The sequence below is a fragment of the Piliocolobus tephrosceles genome, chromosome 2 (genome assembly GCF_002776525.5).
Source record: "Piliocolobus tephrosceles isolate RC106 chromosome 2, ASM277652v3, whole genome shotgun sequence".
NCBI lineage: Eukaryota > Metazoa > Chordata > Mammalia > Primates > Cercopithecidae > Piliocolobus > Piliocolobus tephrosceles.
In genome coordinates, this window is record NC_045435.1 from 7,980,823 (window position 1) to 8,001,879 (window position 21,057).

The following is a 21,057-nucleotide window of genomic DNA, read 5'->3' on the forward strand; positions in this document are numbered from 1 at the left end:
TAACAACTGCCATACTCTTTTCAGGAAGCTGTGGGGAAGATTAAATAAGATATTGTATGTGAAAGTGCTCTGTTAGATCATAAAACACCACACACATGTAAGGCATTATTAGCTCTTTTATTGTAGATTTACTCTCATGACTTGCCCAAGGCCACATTCCAAGTTGGTAGGAGAATGAAGGATAGAATCTGGGGTTCCTGACTTCCAGCCATCTGCTTCAGCTAAAGGCTATTCATACCAAGCTAGTTTTAAAATTTCTTTTTATTTTTAAAAGTCTTTTTATTTTAAAAAGTTGAGGAAGGAAGACAGTGGCAGTAAGAAGTAAATTCCATATTGAACAGTAAGGGTCTTCTTGGCCACAGTCATAATGTTCTGCAGTAAAATTATACATACAGAATATTTATATACTCAAAATTACAGCCATGAAAAACTGGAGTTTATTGCTGTCATATAATATAAAACCCCATGTTCTTCAAAGTTTCAAACAACATTTAAAATGAACTGTGGTTTCCCCACTCTATTTATTTCCAAAGTATAGTACAACCACAAGAAAGCCCTTCCGCAGTGGGCTTGATTAATAAAACAGATATGGATCAATTCAACAGGTTTCCCATGGATATTTTTGGTTACAGATGTAGCTCATTAATTCCCATGTGTGGGACACCACCTCTCTAGTGTCAATCCAAGAGACACAGTAACATCTGAAGAGAAAATGGGAATAATTCAGTTCAACCCATATTATTTAGTACATACTATGTGTAAGGCACATTAGGTATCTTAATGAGCAAAAAGCTTGCTTTTACGATTATTGTCACTTAGAGGTATATGTTATTTAACTTGAGGAAAATACAGAATCTGTCTACCAAAATGTGTATGTTCTATGATTCAGGAATCTATATTTTTGGAAGGTAAAAGGGTCAGAAAGAAAACTCCAGATTATTAAAAAATGACTTAAAAAGTTACATTCTGTGCTTTTGGACGGCATGCAAAAGATTAGTTATCATGATCTATTTCGATTTTCTTAATTGTATGCCTATAATGGTGTTCATATTTAAACTTTTTCGATCATTATCTATATTTGTTTCAAATACGTTTCTCCATAGAACTTAATAAACTACATAAAACATTAAGAGTTTTATACTATGTCAAGTTAAACCAAGTCCATTTTCACTGAGAAAAAGGTGTACATTCAAAAAATTCTTTATATTTTTTCAATCGAAATTCATTTTAAAAATACTTTCAGCTGGTTATGTTCACTCAAAAACTTATAACTTGTAAGCTTCAGGCCTGCCTGAATTGATGACCATGTTGAATAATGTAATTTTTATTTTTACTTGCTGAATCATTGCTGTTGACCATTGAATGAAATAGTTTATTGAATAGCATTTACATTTTATTGCTTTTGCACCCTAGTTTAAAAACAAAGAGCTTAATTTCTTAAAAGTTCAATAAAATGTATTTTTGAAATTTCCACCCGAACTTTACAAGCAATTTCTCTCCTCTGCCCTTTAATAACCACCTTCTGTATTTTTATGATTTAGTTTAACATTATTATTATACTTTTTTACTGGGAGAGCTCATCAATGCCCTTGGCAGTAAGATTTTGTTACAAGAAAGCCAGGGCCGGGCGCGGTGGCTCAAGCCTGTAATCCCAGCACTTTGGGAGGCCGAGACGGGCGGATCACGAGGTCAGGAGATCGAGACCATCCTGGCTAACACGGTGAAACCCCGTCTCTACTAAAAAATACAAAAAACTAGCCGGGCGAGGTGGCGGGCGCCTGTAGTCCCAGCTACTCGGGAGGCTGAGGCAGGAGAATGGCGTAAACCCGGGAGGCGGAGCTTGCAGTGAGCTGAGATCTGGCCACTGCACTCCAGCCTGGGCGACAGAGCGAGACTCCGTCTCACAGAAAAAAAAAAAAAAAAAAAAAAAAAAAGAAAGCCAGAAGCCGAGCCTGTCATTGGTTGCAATGATTATAAAGTACCTCTGGGTTGAGTTCAGAGCTTTACTCTGACATTATGACTGTTACCCACATCATGCCTCTTTCCCTAGTTTTTCTAATATCCACAAGTCCTACAATCTGCTGCTTTGATGAGCATGTATTTTTTATTCACTGGGTTTGCATTATAAAGATTTCATTTGGAGAACATCTGGCTTTGATGGAATCCAGCCAAAATAATTAGTGATACCTATATTAAAAATGTAATGCCTTAGTAAAATCATTAATGTATTTGCATTTCTCCAGGAACTCTAAATGGATTCATTCTAGACAGGCTGCAGTCAATGAGGGATTACGATAAGGCTAAATGCTGTACTTTTCCTTTTGTTCAGGTATCCACCCCGCCCCAACAAGAACACAAAAAATCTGGGGAATCTCAGCAATTCATTCTTTTAATTATGAAATAAAATTAAATAGACTATAAAAACCATTGTACTATTATATATTAGGGAATATTGAGTCGTGTGTCCAAAAGTCACACTTAAGACCAGGCAATACTTGTCAGAAATGGATGGTATGTTGTGTTTTTTTTTTTTTTTTTTCCGTCAAAGTTTGAAAGTTAATGAGGTACTTTATGTTTTTATTGCTTCTACTGAGAGATCAATTAAGGAATAAAAGGGATTCTGGTGTGCTGTTATTATTATTTTTCACTGTAAGTATATTCAATACCACATACAAAGAAAGCCATTTCTGTCATATCATGCTCTGTTTCATTCATCCTAGATTGTTTTTAGGAAAATTTAGTACATATCACTTCAGTCATCTGAAAAGAATCATTTCTTCATTACAGCTCATAACTTAAAACTGTAAAATATCAGCCAGAAAAAAAATTGGCCCAATTAAGAGAAATATGATAATGGTAGAAAAACATATATAGACATGACAGAGATGATAAGATTATTTTAATTTTCCCATTTGCACTGGAATTATTTATGTTACAAATCTCCAGATCTTTCATTACTTAAAACCCTCTGCTGAATCATGAAAAGAAGCTTAAGTTAGCAATTTTCCTCTGCAAAATCTAACTCCTAGCATCTGGTGAACATTTGGATACCTAGTCAAGATCTATGGAAATGATTATTTTAAGACTGTATTCAACATGCCTAGACTTAAAAATCAGCTAGGATCATACTCTGCACATGTATTTTACTATAGGGGATTTGAAAACCTAATATTAGTAGTGATGGTCTCAAGGCTTTTGCAACGATGGAAATGGGGATAGGAGACAGGACATGCAGGCAGGCTAGACACTGAGCATCTGCCAGGGGCCCTTGTGCTCCTAGACAGCAATCTGCGTCTTTACCTGTGGGCCACCCAGACCACTGCCCTGCCCTCTGTTGCTCCTCACACTTACATTTATACTTGACAGGACTGTTGAATCAAAGACCAATGTCCTTGCTGGTGCCTTCCTGTAACACCCCTGGGACTGGTTTCTGTCTCTTCAGCAGATGCTGCTGTGCTTCCACAGCAACTTCTAAAGTAGAAAAAAGAAGATACTTTTACTCAGTGCAATTAGAAATGGATTATCAAAGTGTATTATTCTGGATCATACGAGAAATTGCATAATAGGAATGTATAAATACGTCAAATGCTATTAGTTTATTTTTCTGCATATGCCATATGTAGTTTTTGTCCAAATAAACAACAAATTGTATATCTTTATTGCTTTTCATGGTTATATCATGTGATAAGTTCTCACCAGTTTAATTTCCATTAATACAGATTGGAGATAATTGGAAAGAATTTGGGCATTTGCCATAGAGAATGCAAATTTATGAAGAAATATTAATAATACCTCAGGGAAAAAAGTTAATTTTATTTAAGAAAAATGAACTTTTTAAATAATACGTTTCCTATCAATTTACATATGGCAGTATTTGAGTTATAAATTATTCTTGATTATATATCAAATCAGGTGTGATGGGGCTTTAATATGGTGACACTTTTATGTTTTCATTTGAATTTTTGGCACAATTTAACTAGTTGAATAAACTTTGTAAGTTCTCTATAACCTAGACTCTGTAGAAATCATATGGTACTTGTCTCTAATTAAAATGAATTTCAGAAGTTTAACTCCGTTTTGGTTAATAGATACTCTCTATTTTGTTTTCGTGTGTTTCACAGGAACTTGTTTAAGAACTATCTACATTTGCTGTTCAACAAAATATTTTAACAGGAACAACTTCAGTCATTCAGATAAATACATCAGTTTGAAAGCCAGTATTTGTTATAAGCGCAGAATTGGATATCAAATTTAGTAGGTTTGAAATGTGATTTAAATGGTATATTCTAGAGTAGTACTGTCCAATAAAACTTTCTGTAATTATGAAAATTTTTCATCTTTACACTATTCAGTACAGTAGCTACCAGTCATATGTGGCTATTGAGCACTTGAAATATGGCTTGTGTGATGGAGGAACTTAATTTTTAGTTTTACTTAATTTTAATTAATTTGAGCTAATTAAGCTACCTGTGGATAGTGGCTCTAGTATTAGAGAGTGTAGTTCTAGAATTTCTCTGTATTTAGTACTCAACACAAAATGAAGAAGCACTTGAATGTCTTCCATCTGCAAAATGACTATTAAAAAGCAGTAGTGTTCCTGAAGCACAAGGCCCAGCCTCTGACATGTGGCTTTCCCTACAGAGGCTACACAATGTGTGTTCAGGCCCAAAGGATGGATACAGCAGCATCCTGCACTTTGGCTCAACTTGTGGATATTTAGACATAAACTTTGGTTTAGCCGTAGGTGATTCGAGAACCTTTGCCTCTGGAAAGCCATGGGATTTCAAATTATCTTTAGTAATAAAGTTTGGTGACAGTAAATGGACTCAACAGCTTGACTTTCCAGTCCGCTCTCACGTAGTATGACTTCTTGCAGAAGACTAGCAGGAAATACAGACAGATACAAAAGGAGATATACCACAAACGTAGTTGCCTCCATGAAAAAAAACTCTCCAGATTCAGACTGGATATCAGGAAGAGCCTTATGAGGAATGTTTGTGCCTCTTTTATAGCATTCTTCAATACATATTTCTTGAGTATCTACTATGTGCAAAGTATAATGCTTAGTGTTGGAGATACAATGTTGAAGAAATAAATTAGATATTGCCCTTCCCTCATGCTACTGAACTGCATTAGACAATAAGATTTTTTTCATTTTTTCTTCTTCCTCTAAAAATTCATTTTTTTCTTTCTGGTTATGGTGAAAATAAAACAAGAAGATACATAGCATAATACAAATGCTGAAGATCACTGTTATGTACATGTCATGTATCTTATTCAGTTTACCTCTCTCTGAACAACTTTCCCAGACCCGCACCTTGGTAGCTGATGAAACCGCTTTTTGAAATGCAATAGTGGAAGCAGAGAAAAAACACCGAAGACACCTCAATTGCCATTTTTCGACCCTCAGACTAAGGATCATTTAACACTGAGTGTTTACCACATATTATTTAAAAGAGGTTCTTTTCTCTCTATGATGCAGAAGAATGTCCTTTAAAATAATTTCTAATTAAAAGACATTTTTGTTGCTGTTAATGTGATGACACTTTTTTACTTTGTTATTTGTAATACTGTGAGAAAGAGTGCTACAATTACTATTTGTGAAATTAATCAAATTATTCAATATTCAAGCACCATTGTAGGAGCTAAAGGGAACCGTTAGCTACAGAGGCAATCTGTAGCTCATTGTCTTTCAGTTAATTTTTGAAGAATGAGCCACAAATTTGGCACAGTACTAGGCAAGAATTATTTAGTTAGATTTGTTTTTTCTTCTCCACACAGCAGCTGCATAATTAAATATATGGTCTGACCTGCATTTATAAAGTGAATTTTCAAGTATGTCACTGATAGAAATCTAAGGATGAAAAGAATTAAGAATTAAATTAAATTAATGCAACTACAATACTTAGTACTTAAAATATTTTAAGACCAAAAAGTAATTGTTCTAAATATATTAATCGGTAATGTCCTTGAGGTTGTAGACAGACGCTTAAAAATAATTTTAAAAAATGAATTATGAAGCAATGAAAGAAACCAAAAGATAGATAAACATACATAAATACTTAAAAACCAGTTGCAGGCGAAAATTTCGTGAACAAAATTAAAAGGTGAAGGGGAGTTTGCTTTATTCCTTAAAAAATGTTATACCTTATGGAGGTTTTAAAACATGGCCAGATTCTTTGATTCTCCTCTGTGTTCTCTCCCATTGAATCTGGGAGAGCTTATGAACTGACCAATTGAGCACAGTGGAGCAGGCATTATGTAACTTCTGCAGCAGAATCACAAAAGGCTGACCTTGATTGCTGGAACATTGTCTTTTGGAGCCCTGAGTCTCCAAGTGAGAAGTCTGACTACCTAGAGACCACCACGCAAGAGAAGCCATATGTAGGCACTCCTGTTGACACTGCCAGCAAATCTCAGTCTTCCTTTTATCACTGCCAGGGTACTAAATATGTGAGCAAAACCATGTTGGGCCCTTCAGTCAACCAGTTGCCAGATGAGTAAGTCATGAGAGCAGAAAAGCTTCTAGACCTACCTCAATTCCTGACTTCTCAAATTGTGATATAAAATGTTTATTGTTTTATGCTGCTAAACTCTGATGTTTATTATGCAGCAAAGATAGCAGGAGCATACCCTCTTATATTTATGATCTTTTTACAACAGAAAATTGGAAAACTGAATGTGGAATACACTCTGGGAAAAGTTGTTTGCAAGAATTAAAAAGCAGTCTTAGTATCTTTCCAATAGAAAGAGCTCCTGCAAATCACCAAGAAAAAAATACTCACACCATATAGGAAAATAGGCAATTGAATTTACAAAAGAAGATAATAAAAAGCTAATAAATATGTTAGAAAGCCTTCAGTCTCATTAGTAATGAAAGGAAATGCAAATTAATCTATGAAATTAACCTTTCAGTTATCAAATCAGCCAAGATGAAAATATACTTAATGTTGGTTGGGCTAAGTGAGAGTATAAATGGCACAGACTTACTGGAAAATAAATTGACATTATGTACCCAGAGTTTTAAAAATATTTATATTCTTTGATGCTTCTAGGAATTCAGTTAAAGAAGTAATCAGAAATAAGGTAAAATAATACAGAAAATGTTTACTACAGTTCTATTTATAGGAATAAAAGTATAGAAATAAGCTAAAAATCAATACAGTTAAGTAAATTATGTATTTTATATTATAGAATATTGTTTTATTATTTAGAATGGAATTTTCAATATTTTTCCTTTGTTAATTCTGATATGGGCACACCATAGCAGAACAGAAATATCCTAGTATGGACACATAGACTGAGCTTTGAATTCTAGATTTGCCATTTACTTTTCCCGGTGATATGGTTTTGGTGTCACCCAAATCTCATCTTGAATTGTAGTTCCCATAATCCCCACGTTATGGGAGGGACCCAGTGGGAAGTAAGTGAATCATGGAGGTGGTTACCCTCATGCTGTTCTCGTGACAGTGAGTGAGTTCTCACAGGATCCGATGGTTTTGTAAGAGACTTCTCCCTGCTTCACTTATACTTCTCCCTGCTGCCACCATGTGAAGAAAGACATGTTTGCTTTCCCTTCTGCCACGATTGTAAGTTTTCTGAGGCCTCCCCACCCAGGCTGAACTGTGAGTCAATTAAACATCTTTCCTTTATAAATTACCCAGCCTCGGGTATGTCTTATTAGCAGTGTGAGAACAGACTAATACAGTAAGTTGGTACTGGTACTGGAGTGCTGCTATGAAGATACCCTAAAATGTGGAAGTGACTTTGGAATTGGGAAACAGGCAGAGGTGGGAACAATTTGGAGGGCTCAGAAGACAGGAAAATGTGGGAAAGCTTGGAACTTCCTAGAGACTTGTTGAGCAGCTTTGACCAAAATGCTGATAGTGATATGGATAAAGAAGTCCAGACTGAGGTGGTCTCAGATGGAGATCAGGAACTTTTTGGAAACTGTAATAAAGGTCACTCTTGCTATGTTTCAGCAAAGAGACTGGCACATTTTGCCCCTGCCCTAGAGATCTGTGGATATTTGAACCTGAGAGAGATGATTAAGGGTGTCTGGTGGAAGAAATTTCTAAGTGGCAAAGTGTTCAAGAGGAAGGAGATCATAAAAGTTTGGAAGATTTGCAGCTTGATGATGCAATAGAAAAGAAAAACCAAATTTTCTGGGGAGAAATTCAAGCCTGCTGCAGAAATTTGCATAAGTAATGAGGAGCCAGATGTTAATACCAAGACATTGGGGAAAATATCTCCAGAGTATGTCAGAGACCTTCATGGCAGCCTCTCCCATCACAGGCCCAGAGGCCTAGGAAGAAAAAATGGTTTTGTGGGCTGGCTATGTGTGTCCTAGGGACTTGGTGCCCTGTGTTCCAGCCTCTCCAGCTGTGGCTGAAAGGGGCCAAGGTACAGCTTGGGCCATGACTTCAGAGGGTGCAAACCCCAAACTTTGGCAGCTTCCATGTGGTGTTGAGCCTGTGGGTACGCAGCAGTCAATAATTGAGGTCAAGGAACTTCTGCCTAGATTTTGGAGGATGTATGGAAATGCCTGGATATCCAGGCAGAAGCCTGCTGCAGGGGTGAAGTCCTCATGGAGAACCTCTGCTGGGGCAGTGCAGAAGGAAAATGTGGGCTTGGAGCCCCCACAAATAGTCCCCACTAGGGCACTGCCTGGTGGAGCTGTGAGAAGAGGGCCACTGTCCTCCAGACCACAGAATGGTAGGTCCACTGACAGCTTGCATTGTGCACCTGGAAAAACCACAGACACTCAATGCCAGCCATGAAAGAAGCTGGGAGAGAGGCTGTATCCTGCAAAGCCACAGGAGTAGAGTTGCCCAAGGCCTTGGGAGCTGACATTTTGCATCGGCATAACCCGGATGTGAGACATTGAGACAAAGGAGATCATTCTGGAGCTTTAAATTTGGCTACCCTGCTGTATTTTTGACTCGCATGGGGCCTGTAGTCCCTTCATTTTAGCCAATTTCTGCCATTTGGAATGGGTATATTTACCCCATGCCTGTACCTACATTGTATCTTAAGTAACTTGCTTTTGATTTTACAGGCTCATAGGTGGAAGGGACTTGCCTTGTCTCAGATGACACTTTGGACTTGGACTTTTGAGTTAATGCTGGAATGAGTTAAGGCTTTGGGAGACTGTTGGGAAGGCATGATGTGTTTTGAAATGTGAGGACATGAGACTTGGGAGGGACCAGGGGCAGAATGATATGGTTTGGTTGTGTCCCCACCCAAATCTCATCTTGAATTATAGTTCCCGTAATCCCCATGTGTCGTGGGAGGGACCCATGGGGAGGTAATTTAATCATGAGGGTGGTTACCCTCAAGCTGTTCTCAGGATAGTGAGTTCTCATGAGATCTGATGGTTTTATAAGGGGCTTTTCCCCCTTTTGCTTGGCACTTCTCCTTGCTGCTGCCATGTGAAGAAGGATGTGTTTGCTTCCCGTTTCACCATGATTGTAGAAAGTTTCCTTAAGCCTCCTCAGTAGAAAGTTTCCTTAGGCCTCCTCAGCCATGCTGAACTGTGAATCAATTAAATCTCTTTCCTTTACAAATTACCAAGTCTTGGGTATGTCTTTATGAGCAGCATGAGACGGGACTAATACACCTGGTTATTTGGACACTTGATTTACCACTTTGGCTTGGATTTTTCATATAAGAAAAATGAGCTGAGTACCTATTCTATTGAATATGGTGATGATTAAAAGAATGTATGTAAGAAATAACAATGCATAATTGTTTTATTTATTTATTTATTTATTTATTTATTTATTTATTTATTTATCTATCTATTTATTTATTAGTTTTTGCCTTAAAACAACAAAAATGTATTCGCTCCAAGTCTGGAGTCTGGAAGTCTGAAATCAAGATATTGGCAGGGCCATGCCCCCTCTGAGGGTTCTAGAAAACAATTCTTCCACCCCTTCCAGCTCTGATGTTTGTTAACAGGCCTTACTGTCTCTCAGCTTGTAGAGGCATCACTCCTATTTTGTTATGTGGCCTTAACAGTTTTATACTTACATTTGTGTGTTTATAAATAATAAGCATAATAATTGTTCATGAGTGTTGTCTCTTCTTGTAACTCAAGGACACCATCTGATCTCCATATCTGAATTCATATCACTTTCCAAATTTACTGAAAGTTCTTTCACTCTGGCTCCTTTGATACTTCCATTTCTACCATAGTCCAGTTTCTATACCATAGTCAGATCTTGAGAACAAAAACCAAAACCAATGAGTCAGTTTTCTTGCTTACATCCCTTCAATGGTTCCAACTGCCTTAAACACACCTCTACTCTTGCTCTATTCTCCACACAGCAGATGAGGTGCACTTTGAAAAATGTAGATCAGATCATGTCATTCTCCTGCTTCTATACTCCAGTCCCCATACCCAATAGCTCCCCATGGCACTGAGAATGAATCTAAACTTATTTCCTGGCTGCTATGCCCCACATTATTCCCACTCTGCCTTCTTTCCAACCTTGACCCCTACCTTCTTATCCTCCACCCCTGGCCATGCGGGTCTTCAACTTACGAAAAACAGAGAGCTGATCCTTACTTCTAGGGCTTTGCCATTCCTCTGTCTATAATGCTCTTCCTCCAGAACACTGCATGGCTGTCTGGACGCTTCACCATTTCAGTCTCCACTTGAATATCACTTCCTCAAAAAGGTTTTTCTTGAACATCCAATCTAAAGTTAAGCACTCATTTTTATATATCTTTAATTCTCTTTAATTCTGTAGTAGCAGTGATAGCTTCCTTACTTAATTATACATTTTGTTTATTTTCAGTATGTCTCAACACCTATCCTTCTCTCCCCAACTACTCCAAAGCAGGAAACTTGCTTTGTGTGCTGTAACATCTTTTGCAACCAGAACCAGGCCTGGCACATGGTAGGAATTTCATAAATATTTACTGGATTCCTTACAAGTAAATATTATTTGTACTCTTGAAACACAGAACTTAGCACTACAAAAGAAACGTCATGACATTATTTTTTAAAAAGAACAGAAATTGTAAACTATATGGGCATTTTAAAAGGCTTTGATGGTTCTGATTAGAGTTAAGTACATAACTTCAATTTCGAAAAAAGAAAAGCCCACAAACAAAATCACAAAAGCATAAAATTATTTTATGAGTTTAATGAGAGCTGTCTTGTCAAATCAATGCTCTAAAAATTGTATCACCACTCAACAGGCTCCTTGCTTTGAAATGAATACTGTTCACTTCTCACCAATATTTTTATTGCTGCTGAATATGTGATTTATTTACTGGGTTAGGAAAAAGTCTTAATAAAAAGACTTCCCTTTCAGCACTAAAAGTGTTGGAAAAAGTATTTCATTTTTGGAGGCTGGTTTAATACAAGCCTCCAGAATGAGATATCTTAATGACTCCATTGAGTGCATGGGAGTTCAAGCTGTTTCTCTGTTATTCACTCTGGGGTGCAGGAAACGTAGTGACTGGGCCTCAGTGGCCAGGTATGATAACAAGACTCAAAATCTGAATTGCTATTTACAGATATGCCATAACATTTCCAAAAGTATATAGTATTCTCTCAGATGATCAGGCAGAAGTTTTGATATGCGTTTCAACATAGCCTATCTTCACCAGTTTTGAATTTCCTTCACAAAATTCTTATGGTTGTTGTCAAATATTCTTATGGTTCCTGAAGGAAGAGGAAACACATATTTGTTTTTGGGTTTTTTTTTTTTTTTTTGAGACGGAGTCTTGCTCTGTCACCGGGGCTGGAGTGCAGTGGCCGGATCTCAGCTCACTGCAAGCTCCGCCTCCCGGGTTTATGCCATTCTCCTGCCTCAGCCTCCCGAGTAGCTGGGACTACAGGCGCCTGCCACCTCGCCCGGCTAGTTTTTTTTGTATTTTTTAGTAGAGACGGGGTTTCACAGTGTTAGCCAGGATGGTCTGGATCTCCTGACCTCGTGATCTGCCCGTCTCGGCCTCCCAAAGTGCTGGGATTACAGGCTTGAGCCACCGCGCCCGGCCACACATACTTGTTAAACGTGTCCTTTGGACCAGTCTCCTTCCTAATTGCATTATCTTCACAGTTTCATTTAATCCTTATAACTGTGCAGTAAATGAATAAAGGCAACGGAAAGAAAGATTCTATTCTTTCATGCAATGTTGAAGGAGAAGATTGGTGAATGAGGAATCAGGAAAAGAAACGAACTGTCTATTCTTATCCCATTGACATCATCCCAGAGTTTGGTTTCAAGTTTTTTAAGGAATACTGTATTTTATTTTACTAATTCATGGCAGTTGTCTGGAGCATGACAAATGTTCATTGATCAACAATGCTATTAAATTGGGCACAAGGTTTCCATAGGAACTGCATATTTGTGTTGTATAAAAGTGCTAGGATTTAGAAAAAGACAATTGGGTGAGGCATCTTAAGGTTCCTTTAAGCTATTCTTACCTTCCCATAGAGTAGTACATCTGATTGGGCTTCATGCTTCTTATAATGCTTGGAGAGCTAGAGGAAGGGGTGGGGAGGGCTCATTTCCCTTTCTTTATCCATCTGAAGGAACTCTTTAAGCCTCTGGCTGATTTTTACAAAAACTCAAGGTTGTATAGTCTCATAAAACTCTAGGATTGTGACATCCATTTCTACAGAAATAGGATCAATTCTGAACTAACAACTAATCATGATAAATTAGAAGAGAGGAAAAAATTCCCTAAGGTTGTACTAAGGTACCATTGAGAGTCTGGATTGGTAGATCACTGGCTTTCTTTTGAGTACATTATGGTTAGAGAGACCTTAATTTTCCTTTTTTTTTTTTTAATAAAACCCATGCAATGGTCTAATGACCATATTTAATGGTTACAAAGTTCAAAGAAGCCAAAACTAAATAATCTGGTAAAGGAAAACACTGAAAAGATCTAAATAAATAAAGTGTATATGAAATCTTTGGATTTTATTAGTTTGAAATAAAGAAGGTAGGTGTGAGAAATTAACACCTCAATACGTAAGTAAATTTGAGAAACAGCAACATTAGCTTAGAGAGCTGGAGAACAGAAGCTTCCATAGTTGGAAGCTAAAATTAGGTCCTCATGCTCTAATTTAAGTGGCAATGTTTTATAGAAGATACCTATAAGATTTTCATTCTAGTACATCCTTCTGATACTTTTGCAATAGATGGAAAATATATCAAATGTTTCCCAGAATTCCTCATTCTTGTTGAGGAAATATGGAAGGTGAAATTCTAGCTTTTTTTTGAATGAAACAACTGAATGAAGCTTCAGTCAGGATAAAATATTGAGAATATAATGGTGATGTAGGACATGGTCAGAGGTCTTCTAAATAACAGAAGTCAGGAAAAGACTGAGGCTTTTCCTAATGGTAAATATTAAAGAAGAACATGGCAGGAAGTCTTCTTTTACTTATCCAGATATTTGAGAGTATAGAGCAAATCTTAAATTGAACCAAAAAGAATGAAGTAGGTGGATTCCTTTGCTTGGGCTAATAATATTATGACATCCTTGTCTTCAATCATCTTGACATTTACATGATGATCAATTTATATATTTAACCATAAAATTAACTGAATAATTGATTAATTAAATACTATAGCTCAGCTAAGACGCCAGTGAAGCCATTTGTATTGGGCAAGTTTAAAAAAGAAATCTATTGGGTTAATTTTTCCTGAGGTTAAAAGTTGATTTATTCCTGCTTAAGATTAATTGTTGATACGGATTCAGTAAGAACTAAATCATTAAAATGATGCTCTATAAAATCATTTTATGTACCTTTAAAATAAATATGAAAAACTTCAAGTGTATTTTGGTAGTCACTTGCCCTGCAGAACAACCATAATCTAGACCACGGTAGAAGGAAGCAGGAACGAGAAAAATATGTGCTGTGTGTGTGTTTGGGATATGATCCAGGTTCTGAAACGCTCTAGAATCTTGGTAGAATGAGCAGGTAGAATGAGCTCTGTGCCAAAACACTTTATGATGTGCTGCTTCTTTCAGGAAATGTAACATCTTTGCAGTAAGAAAAGTTTTCAAACAGACGTTTAAAAGAAGCTAAGAGAAGAACTTTCTTATGGCAGTGGGTGAGCTCAGCAATGTGCTGCTGTCCAGTGAGAGTCTGGTGAGAATCCAACTCTTGGATGATTCCTCTTCTTCCCGTAACAATCAAAATACCTTTAATCCAAGGTAAAATTTGATTTCCAGAGAGAGAGCACTCCCCCCAAAATTGCTCTAAATTAAGCCTCTTTCAGTAATAGTAACAGCTGTTGTTTATTGAGGATGTCTTACATGTCAGGCTCTGTGTCAAGTATAATTTGACTATATTATATGTCATTTAATCCTCACCACAATCCAAAATAAAGCAATCTTATTATATTTAAGATCATGTAGTAAAATCTTAAATTGACTATTACACACACATCACACCTCCAAATATATTATATGAAGCCAGAGTCTATGTTTTGTTCCCTTTTCTTTCCCCAATACACAGTGAGTGACTCATAATTGGTGCCTAGAAAATATCTGTTGAATTAAATGAAATGTCATTTCCTGTGCTTTCTGTAAGAAGCAGGTTTTCATCAATCATTTTGTTCTCTAAAAACCTAACTTTGAAGACCCTAGAGATGAAAAAGCATTGGAATTTTTTAACCTAAGAAATGTGGATTGACTTATCTCTGTCTTCTTGGGTCAGTGAGGAAGACTGATGTAAAGGAAGGTTGGAAAGGGTTGTGTGGGAATTGGTGGGAAAGAAGAAATATTAATCTTTGTAAAAATGACTTTTGTTCCCTCTAGACTATAAACACAAAGAAATAAGAAAAACAAGATACTGTGAACTTGATAGTCTTCCAGGGTGTGTCTGAGGTTTAACAGCCTGGTATGGCAATGGTCACTGGCAGACAATGCTCTGAGCTGAGAACTCCAGCAAGACTGGATTTATACACAAAAGAAGGAAGGGTCATGGTGGAAGGAAAGCATGCAAATAAATGCAGTTTTGATTTCTGTGCATTTTAGGGTAGGCTTAGATTTTCTAGCTGCTGATTGGGTCCTTGTCCGCACTGCTCACTGCCCTGATGACTCCTGACAGAAAATGATCACCTTGGTATGTGACATGTAGGAGGACCAACCAGTGACACAGATTCTGCAAACTAAGTCCTCTCTCTCCAACTTTAGCTAATCCATGGGATTATTTTTTGAGCATCCAGTCATGTCAGAAACCATTATTGTCAAGGACAGTCACATGGTGTCCACCTGCATGTACACACAGGGTCGTGCAAAGCAAGTTAAACAGACTCCATCCTTCACCTTCAGGAGCTTGCAATGAAAACCAGACAATAGTTGTAGCAAACACAATGGGGTAAACAGACACACAGCTGTATGAGCGGAGAAGTGCAGCAAATTAGCGAATTTTGGTATGAACTGTTAGTGCATGTGCTGTTTTTTGGGTTGGAAATGAGAAGACATTCTGCAAGATGAAGAGAATTTGTGTGGACTCTGTGAAGGTAAGGAAGAAGAGGGCTGATGGTGGTGGGATAATCATCCTGCTCCTTTCAATTAGGAGAGAAAGTTTTCCTTTGGAGTCAAGGGAGAGGGTATTTCCTTCAGAGGAATCTACTCAGAGGGTACATGTATTGCTACTTAGGTTTAGGTTTTTCTAAGATATTTGGTTGTAACCAACAGAGAGAAGGAAAATAAAAATTGTATTAAGCATGGCATAGCCTGCCAGAGAAATTTCATAAGACTTCTTTCCACTGGAAACTAGGCTAAAAAGAAAATAAAACAAGAATGTATTATAATTGAACATTTCACTTATAACCAACTACCATATGCCAATTGACCTTCCAAGGAAATGATTACTTTGGTGAGTTTTGTTTTTGTTTTTGTTTTAAGGGGCAATATTGCTTGCCACTGTCTAGCATTTATGGTCTTTGACATCCTGAGCATTGTCAGGAACTAATCCACTTGCAGAGAATTCAGCTGAAAGCAAATTCCATGCAGGTCTCTACTTCAACCACCCTGAGCTGATAGGTATCTCCCTTCTTTTAAGTACATTCAGGCAGAGAATTTGAAAACCTCTCCAGGAATCTTTTCCAGGGTTTATAAACTCTTCACTGCCAATAAGATCTTTCCATCTAACTTAAATTCCTTTGGTTCTAATTTAAATTCATTTCCTCTTTTTTCCTTGTTAGAGAGCAGAATACTACTCACCAATAGACATTTCTTAAAATACATCTGCTAAACACACATCTTAGGCTTCCTTCCTGGACGTATATGACTTCATTTCAGAAGTCATCTATTTATTACACGCACACACACACACACACACACAGCTTTGGTCTCTGGTTTTTTTCTCAAGATAAGATAACCTGCTACAGATCCCTTAAGATTGTGAGTTTCCATAACTAATTTCATGAGGTTTATTCTCCAGATATTGACATGTAAATCTGTTCTATTTCTTTAGTTCCAATCCGACTTTTTAATTAAATCATAATAGTCTATAAGAATGTTGAAATTTATAGTTTATGCTTCCTTGGAATGGGTGAAGTGAATGATAGTCTCAAGATAGTGATGGTCACTTCCTAGCTCTTAACATTTTGGGCAAGAACATTACCTCTAGGTATCATGATGAGAGGGATGCCTTGTTTTGCAACTATAAAATGAAGAGATGGACAAAAAATGTTAAGGTTTTATTTACCTTTAATACTCAACAATTCTATGAATATGTTGTAAGTATTCCTTTGGCCAAAAAAGAACAGCTGTTTTCTTTTAACTATCATTAATTTTACCCACAATGGTCAATGTGTGTCATATTATCACTAATTTTTCAAGCGAGAACTTCTAAATTAAATTTTTAATTGTTTTACTGAGGTATAACATATATTTTAATATAAGTCTTGTCAGGTACCTACTCCTGCTTATATGACAGATTAATATCAAAGGGTGTAAGTTTACAGCTTGATGGGTTTCTGCACATGCTAAATCATTTTGCAGTTTATTATTGCCTAAATGTCTTTGCAAGGCCATTGATATAATATATAAGAGTTTTTATTAAAGAGCTTTTACGCTACTGGAAAGGAGTCTGTAATTCTCTATCTCTTTTATTCACATGACTGTGTTTCCTGTCTTTCATGTGCTGGAATCTTTTAAAGCACATGGTAACGAAGTGAATCTTTTGAGAATATGATGACACATGGAATTCCCTTTAGAAGGTAATTTCTTTATTTCAAAAACTTAAGTACTAGGAAATAAAAAAATTATATGATGAAAAGAATCCTCAAAAGTAGGGCATTGAAAAAAGTCCATAGCAACTATGTGTTGATCTTTTTCTCCTGTGATTATCTATTGAGTATCAATTTTCACTTCATTTCCTTTTAAACTTTTGCTGAACTTTGAATTAAGCAGTAAAGGGCACATCAGAGTTAGCCACGTCGAAAACCCACTGCCGCCATCTTCTCAGGGGTTTTATAATAAAGGTGGATCGTCTCTTCCGTCCTTTTGTCTTTTCACATATCAGCCTGACTTTCCCCTGCCCTTTCACTTGCACACATACCTTTCTTTAAAGTCATTTTCTGCTTGACTTGAAAATGTACTTCATCAAACCTAATGGCTAATTAAACAAAGGAAGTCTGAATTTAATTATACTCCAGATATCAAAATAGGATGAATAATTGTTATAAATTTAAGCCATTCTTCTTCTATTACAACCTTATCAGCATTTTATTTTCTGCTTCAAACAACAAATCTGCCTGGGTTTCCAGCCATTTCCTTTGGCATCCTGTGGGCATCCCCAGGGCCCCTGTCTCCTCTCTCTCTCCACCTTGACCATCCAGGCTGTGCAGTTGCTTCTTTCCCTTCCTTCCTTGCTTCCTTCTTTCCTTCCTTCCTTTCTCTTTTTTCCTTCTTTCTCTCTCTCTCTTTCTTTCTTCTTCTTTTTTTTTTTTTGGTCTAAATTGTGGCTTCTGTGTCACTGAGTGCAAAGCAGGTGTTCTACTCTCTGGCTGCCTGATGGGTCTGCTGAGCCATCCACTGACATTTTAAATGTCTTTTCATGTTTTTGACCCATATTACATTACACAGCTCACATTAATTGTTCCCTGAGTAACGTTTGCACTTTTTGACCACTGGGAGTGCCCGCCTGGCAGTCCCCCAACTTGGTGCAGGACTTGGCAGTGAGCAAAGGGGACGGCATGTTTGCTTTTTTGTGCTTCACTATCTGTAGTGGTACTCCTCAAATTCTGACTGGCTTGGAGAATGCTGTCCATCAGCCCTTTTATCTTTTCATCCCCTTCTTTCCTTTGGTTCACCTATCTTCTTCTGCCCATTCTCCGCTTCTACTCACCACACTGAAATCAACAAAGCACTGAGGGAAAAGTGAGGGTAAGGGGATCACTATGAAGGTCTTTCCTCCCACTCACTTCAGTTCTCAGAAACTCCTCGCCATCCTTCTAAAATCTTGCTTTAAATTAATTCTTCCCCACTTTTGATTCCAAAACCAAAGATTTTCTTTTCTTAAACTCTAATCCAGTACTTGGTCCTGGTTCTTGAATACATGACAGTTCTTTTTTTTTTTTTTTTTTTTTTTTTTTGAGACGGAGTCTCACTCTGTGGCCCAGGCTGGAGTGCAGTGGCCGGATCTCAGCTCACTGCAAGCTCCGCCTCCCGGGTTTAAGCCATTCTCCTGCCTCAGCCTCCTGAGGAGCTGGGACTACAGGCGCCGCCACCTCGCCCGGCTAGTTTTTTTGTATTTTTTAGTAGAGACGGGGTTTCACCGTGTTAGCCAGGATGGTCTGGATCTCCTGACCTCGTGATCCGCCCGTCTGGGCCTCCCAAAGTGCTGGGATTACAGGCTTGAGCCACCGCGCCCGGCACATGACAGTTCTTTCATTTTCTCAATGCACTGACCACTAAGAAGCTCATTTTGCTATGATGAGCCAATTCACACAGAGCTCAGAGCAACAGAAAATATTGTTTTAATTTAGGTTCTCTTAGGTATTTATGTCAGCTTGCATGATATATTTATATGAAAGGCTGCCTTTTGGCAAATGTAATTCCCTTGAAATATCCTTTTGAGGATCTATAACTATTATTTTTATAATGTTATCGCCTGGAATTCTGAGAAAGAAAAATTCACATTAGTAGAATTCTAACCATATAGGAAGCTACCCATGGTCATATATTGTTATTTAACATACATTAAATATTGATATCAATAACATATTAAATGAAAGGTCTATAGGAATCTGGAGCTTTTTTTGTTCCATATCTATCTTACAACCTACCTCCTTCCCTGAAAATTTTCCATCTGTCATTCAATATTAGAAAATAATATAAAATGTTCTGAAGCTGGGTCAGCCAATGCACAAAAAGTTAATTCGCCTTCTTTGCTCTAACCTTAGCAAAGAGATCTACGGGTTCAGTCATAATATGGTATTGGGAAGGTAGCCAAGTGAGAAATTCTGAGAAATTCTATGACACAATTAACAGATCTAATTGGATCTATTCTTGATAACAACTGCCTGCCCACAGGGTGTGGGTTCGTAAGGTTCAGGATAGTTTTGGTCTTAGAGACCACTGCCGCAGAGACGGGTCTGGGTCTCAAAACCATACACGATTATAATTCTAGTCATGTGGACTAAAACATTTACCAACATGCAAATGAATACCAAAGTTGATCTAGCTCAAGGCAAGTGTTAGAATTCTGAGAGTCCACTGAAATGGAAGAAATGACCAGAGCGATCATTCCGAAGCCCATGTCACTCACTCACTTAAATAATTTAAATTGCCCCACTGATGTTAGAGTCGAAGTCTGGGTCCCCAGTACTGCACTTATAGCCCTACTGACCTCTACATCTTCCTTTCTCCTCTCTTCACCTCTCACTTCATCAAAAAGAACTATATTCATTTAAATGAACTCACCATACTTTCTTACCTTCTGGATTTGCCATACCTTGTTACCTCTGATTTGCCTGGCTCACGCTTACTCATGCTTCACATTTCAGCCTGGATGTCATTTCTTCCAGAAAATCTTACCTGTTTCCTTGAGTTTGGATTAAGTGTTCTTCATATCTGCTCCCAAAAGCCTTGTACTACCTTAGCAGAGCAATCACTCTAGACAGGAATTGCCTGTTGATTTGCCACACCAGACCTGAACATTAGGACTCTGTCTTGCTCACTGTTATATTCTGAGTGCCTGCCACATTTTAAGGCTGTTGTGAGGAGTAAATGAAATTTCTTATTCATTCAACAATTGTTGAGAGGGCAGGGAAGGACAGAAGATAGGTTACTTCATTCAACAATTCATTCCTGAATGCCTACTATGGGCTAGGAACTCCATTTGGTTAAAATATATTAGTAAACACATACAAACTGTAAAAAAATTTGTATCTGCTAAAAATATGTATATGTAAGTTACCCAACACAGAGCCTGAAATATGGAGAGTCTTTTTAAGTCTTTAATGATAATAATAATAGTAATGATGAAAAGCTAGTATTACTGAGCATCTACTATGTGCTAGATACTTACTTAAATATTTTTTCACACATTTCTCAGCTTAATCCTTACAACAAATCTCTAATCCAGTGCTATTAATATCTCTACTTAGTAGGCAAGGAAAGTGAGACACAGGAATGGTAAGTAACTTGCCCACACAGAGTTATAGAATCAGAATGCAAACCCAGAGTGTTTAACATTTGAACCTGGACTCTTAATGTTTTTATTATTTTGGTTTAATCTTTAATATTCTATTATTATCATCATCATGACTGTTACTGTCATGAGGCACTCAATAAATTCATGCTAAATAAGATGAAGCTGGAATATGAAATCTTTTCCTAAGATGTTCCCAATGCCACTTCCTTGTGTAATGATGCTGTGGCATTCTGGTACATGTAAGTATGCAACTGAACTTTTTTTTTTTTTTTTTTACTAATTCTAATTTTGGCTCATAACATTCCATATCATTTATCTTTCATCACATGGATTCAATAAAGTTTTTCTTACTCCAGAAAAGAGGTTAACTTCTAAGGACAGGACTTAGTGCAAGAAATCAATGCTGCAGAAGT

The 21,057-nt window shown here is 37.2% G+C and overlaps 1 protein-coding gene across 3 annotated transcripts in view; it reads right to left on the reverse strand.

The window, feature by feature from the left end:
* COL8A1 (collagen type VIII alpha 1 chain) overlaps positions 1-21,057 on the reverse strand; it is a 161,801-nt gene that overhangs the window by 52,924 nt on the left and 87,820 nt on the right. For 2 of the 3 annotated variants that reach the window (XM_023211997.2, XM_023211988.2), the window contains one exon: positions 3,352-3,471. The gene's annotated coding sequence lies outside the window, so the exon portion shown is untranslated. Of the gene's footprint in view, positions 1-3,351; positions 3,472-6,908; positions 6,921-21,057 lie in introns of those variants that run through there. The other variant, XM_023212007.1, reaches the window with a different exon arrangement.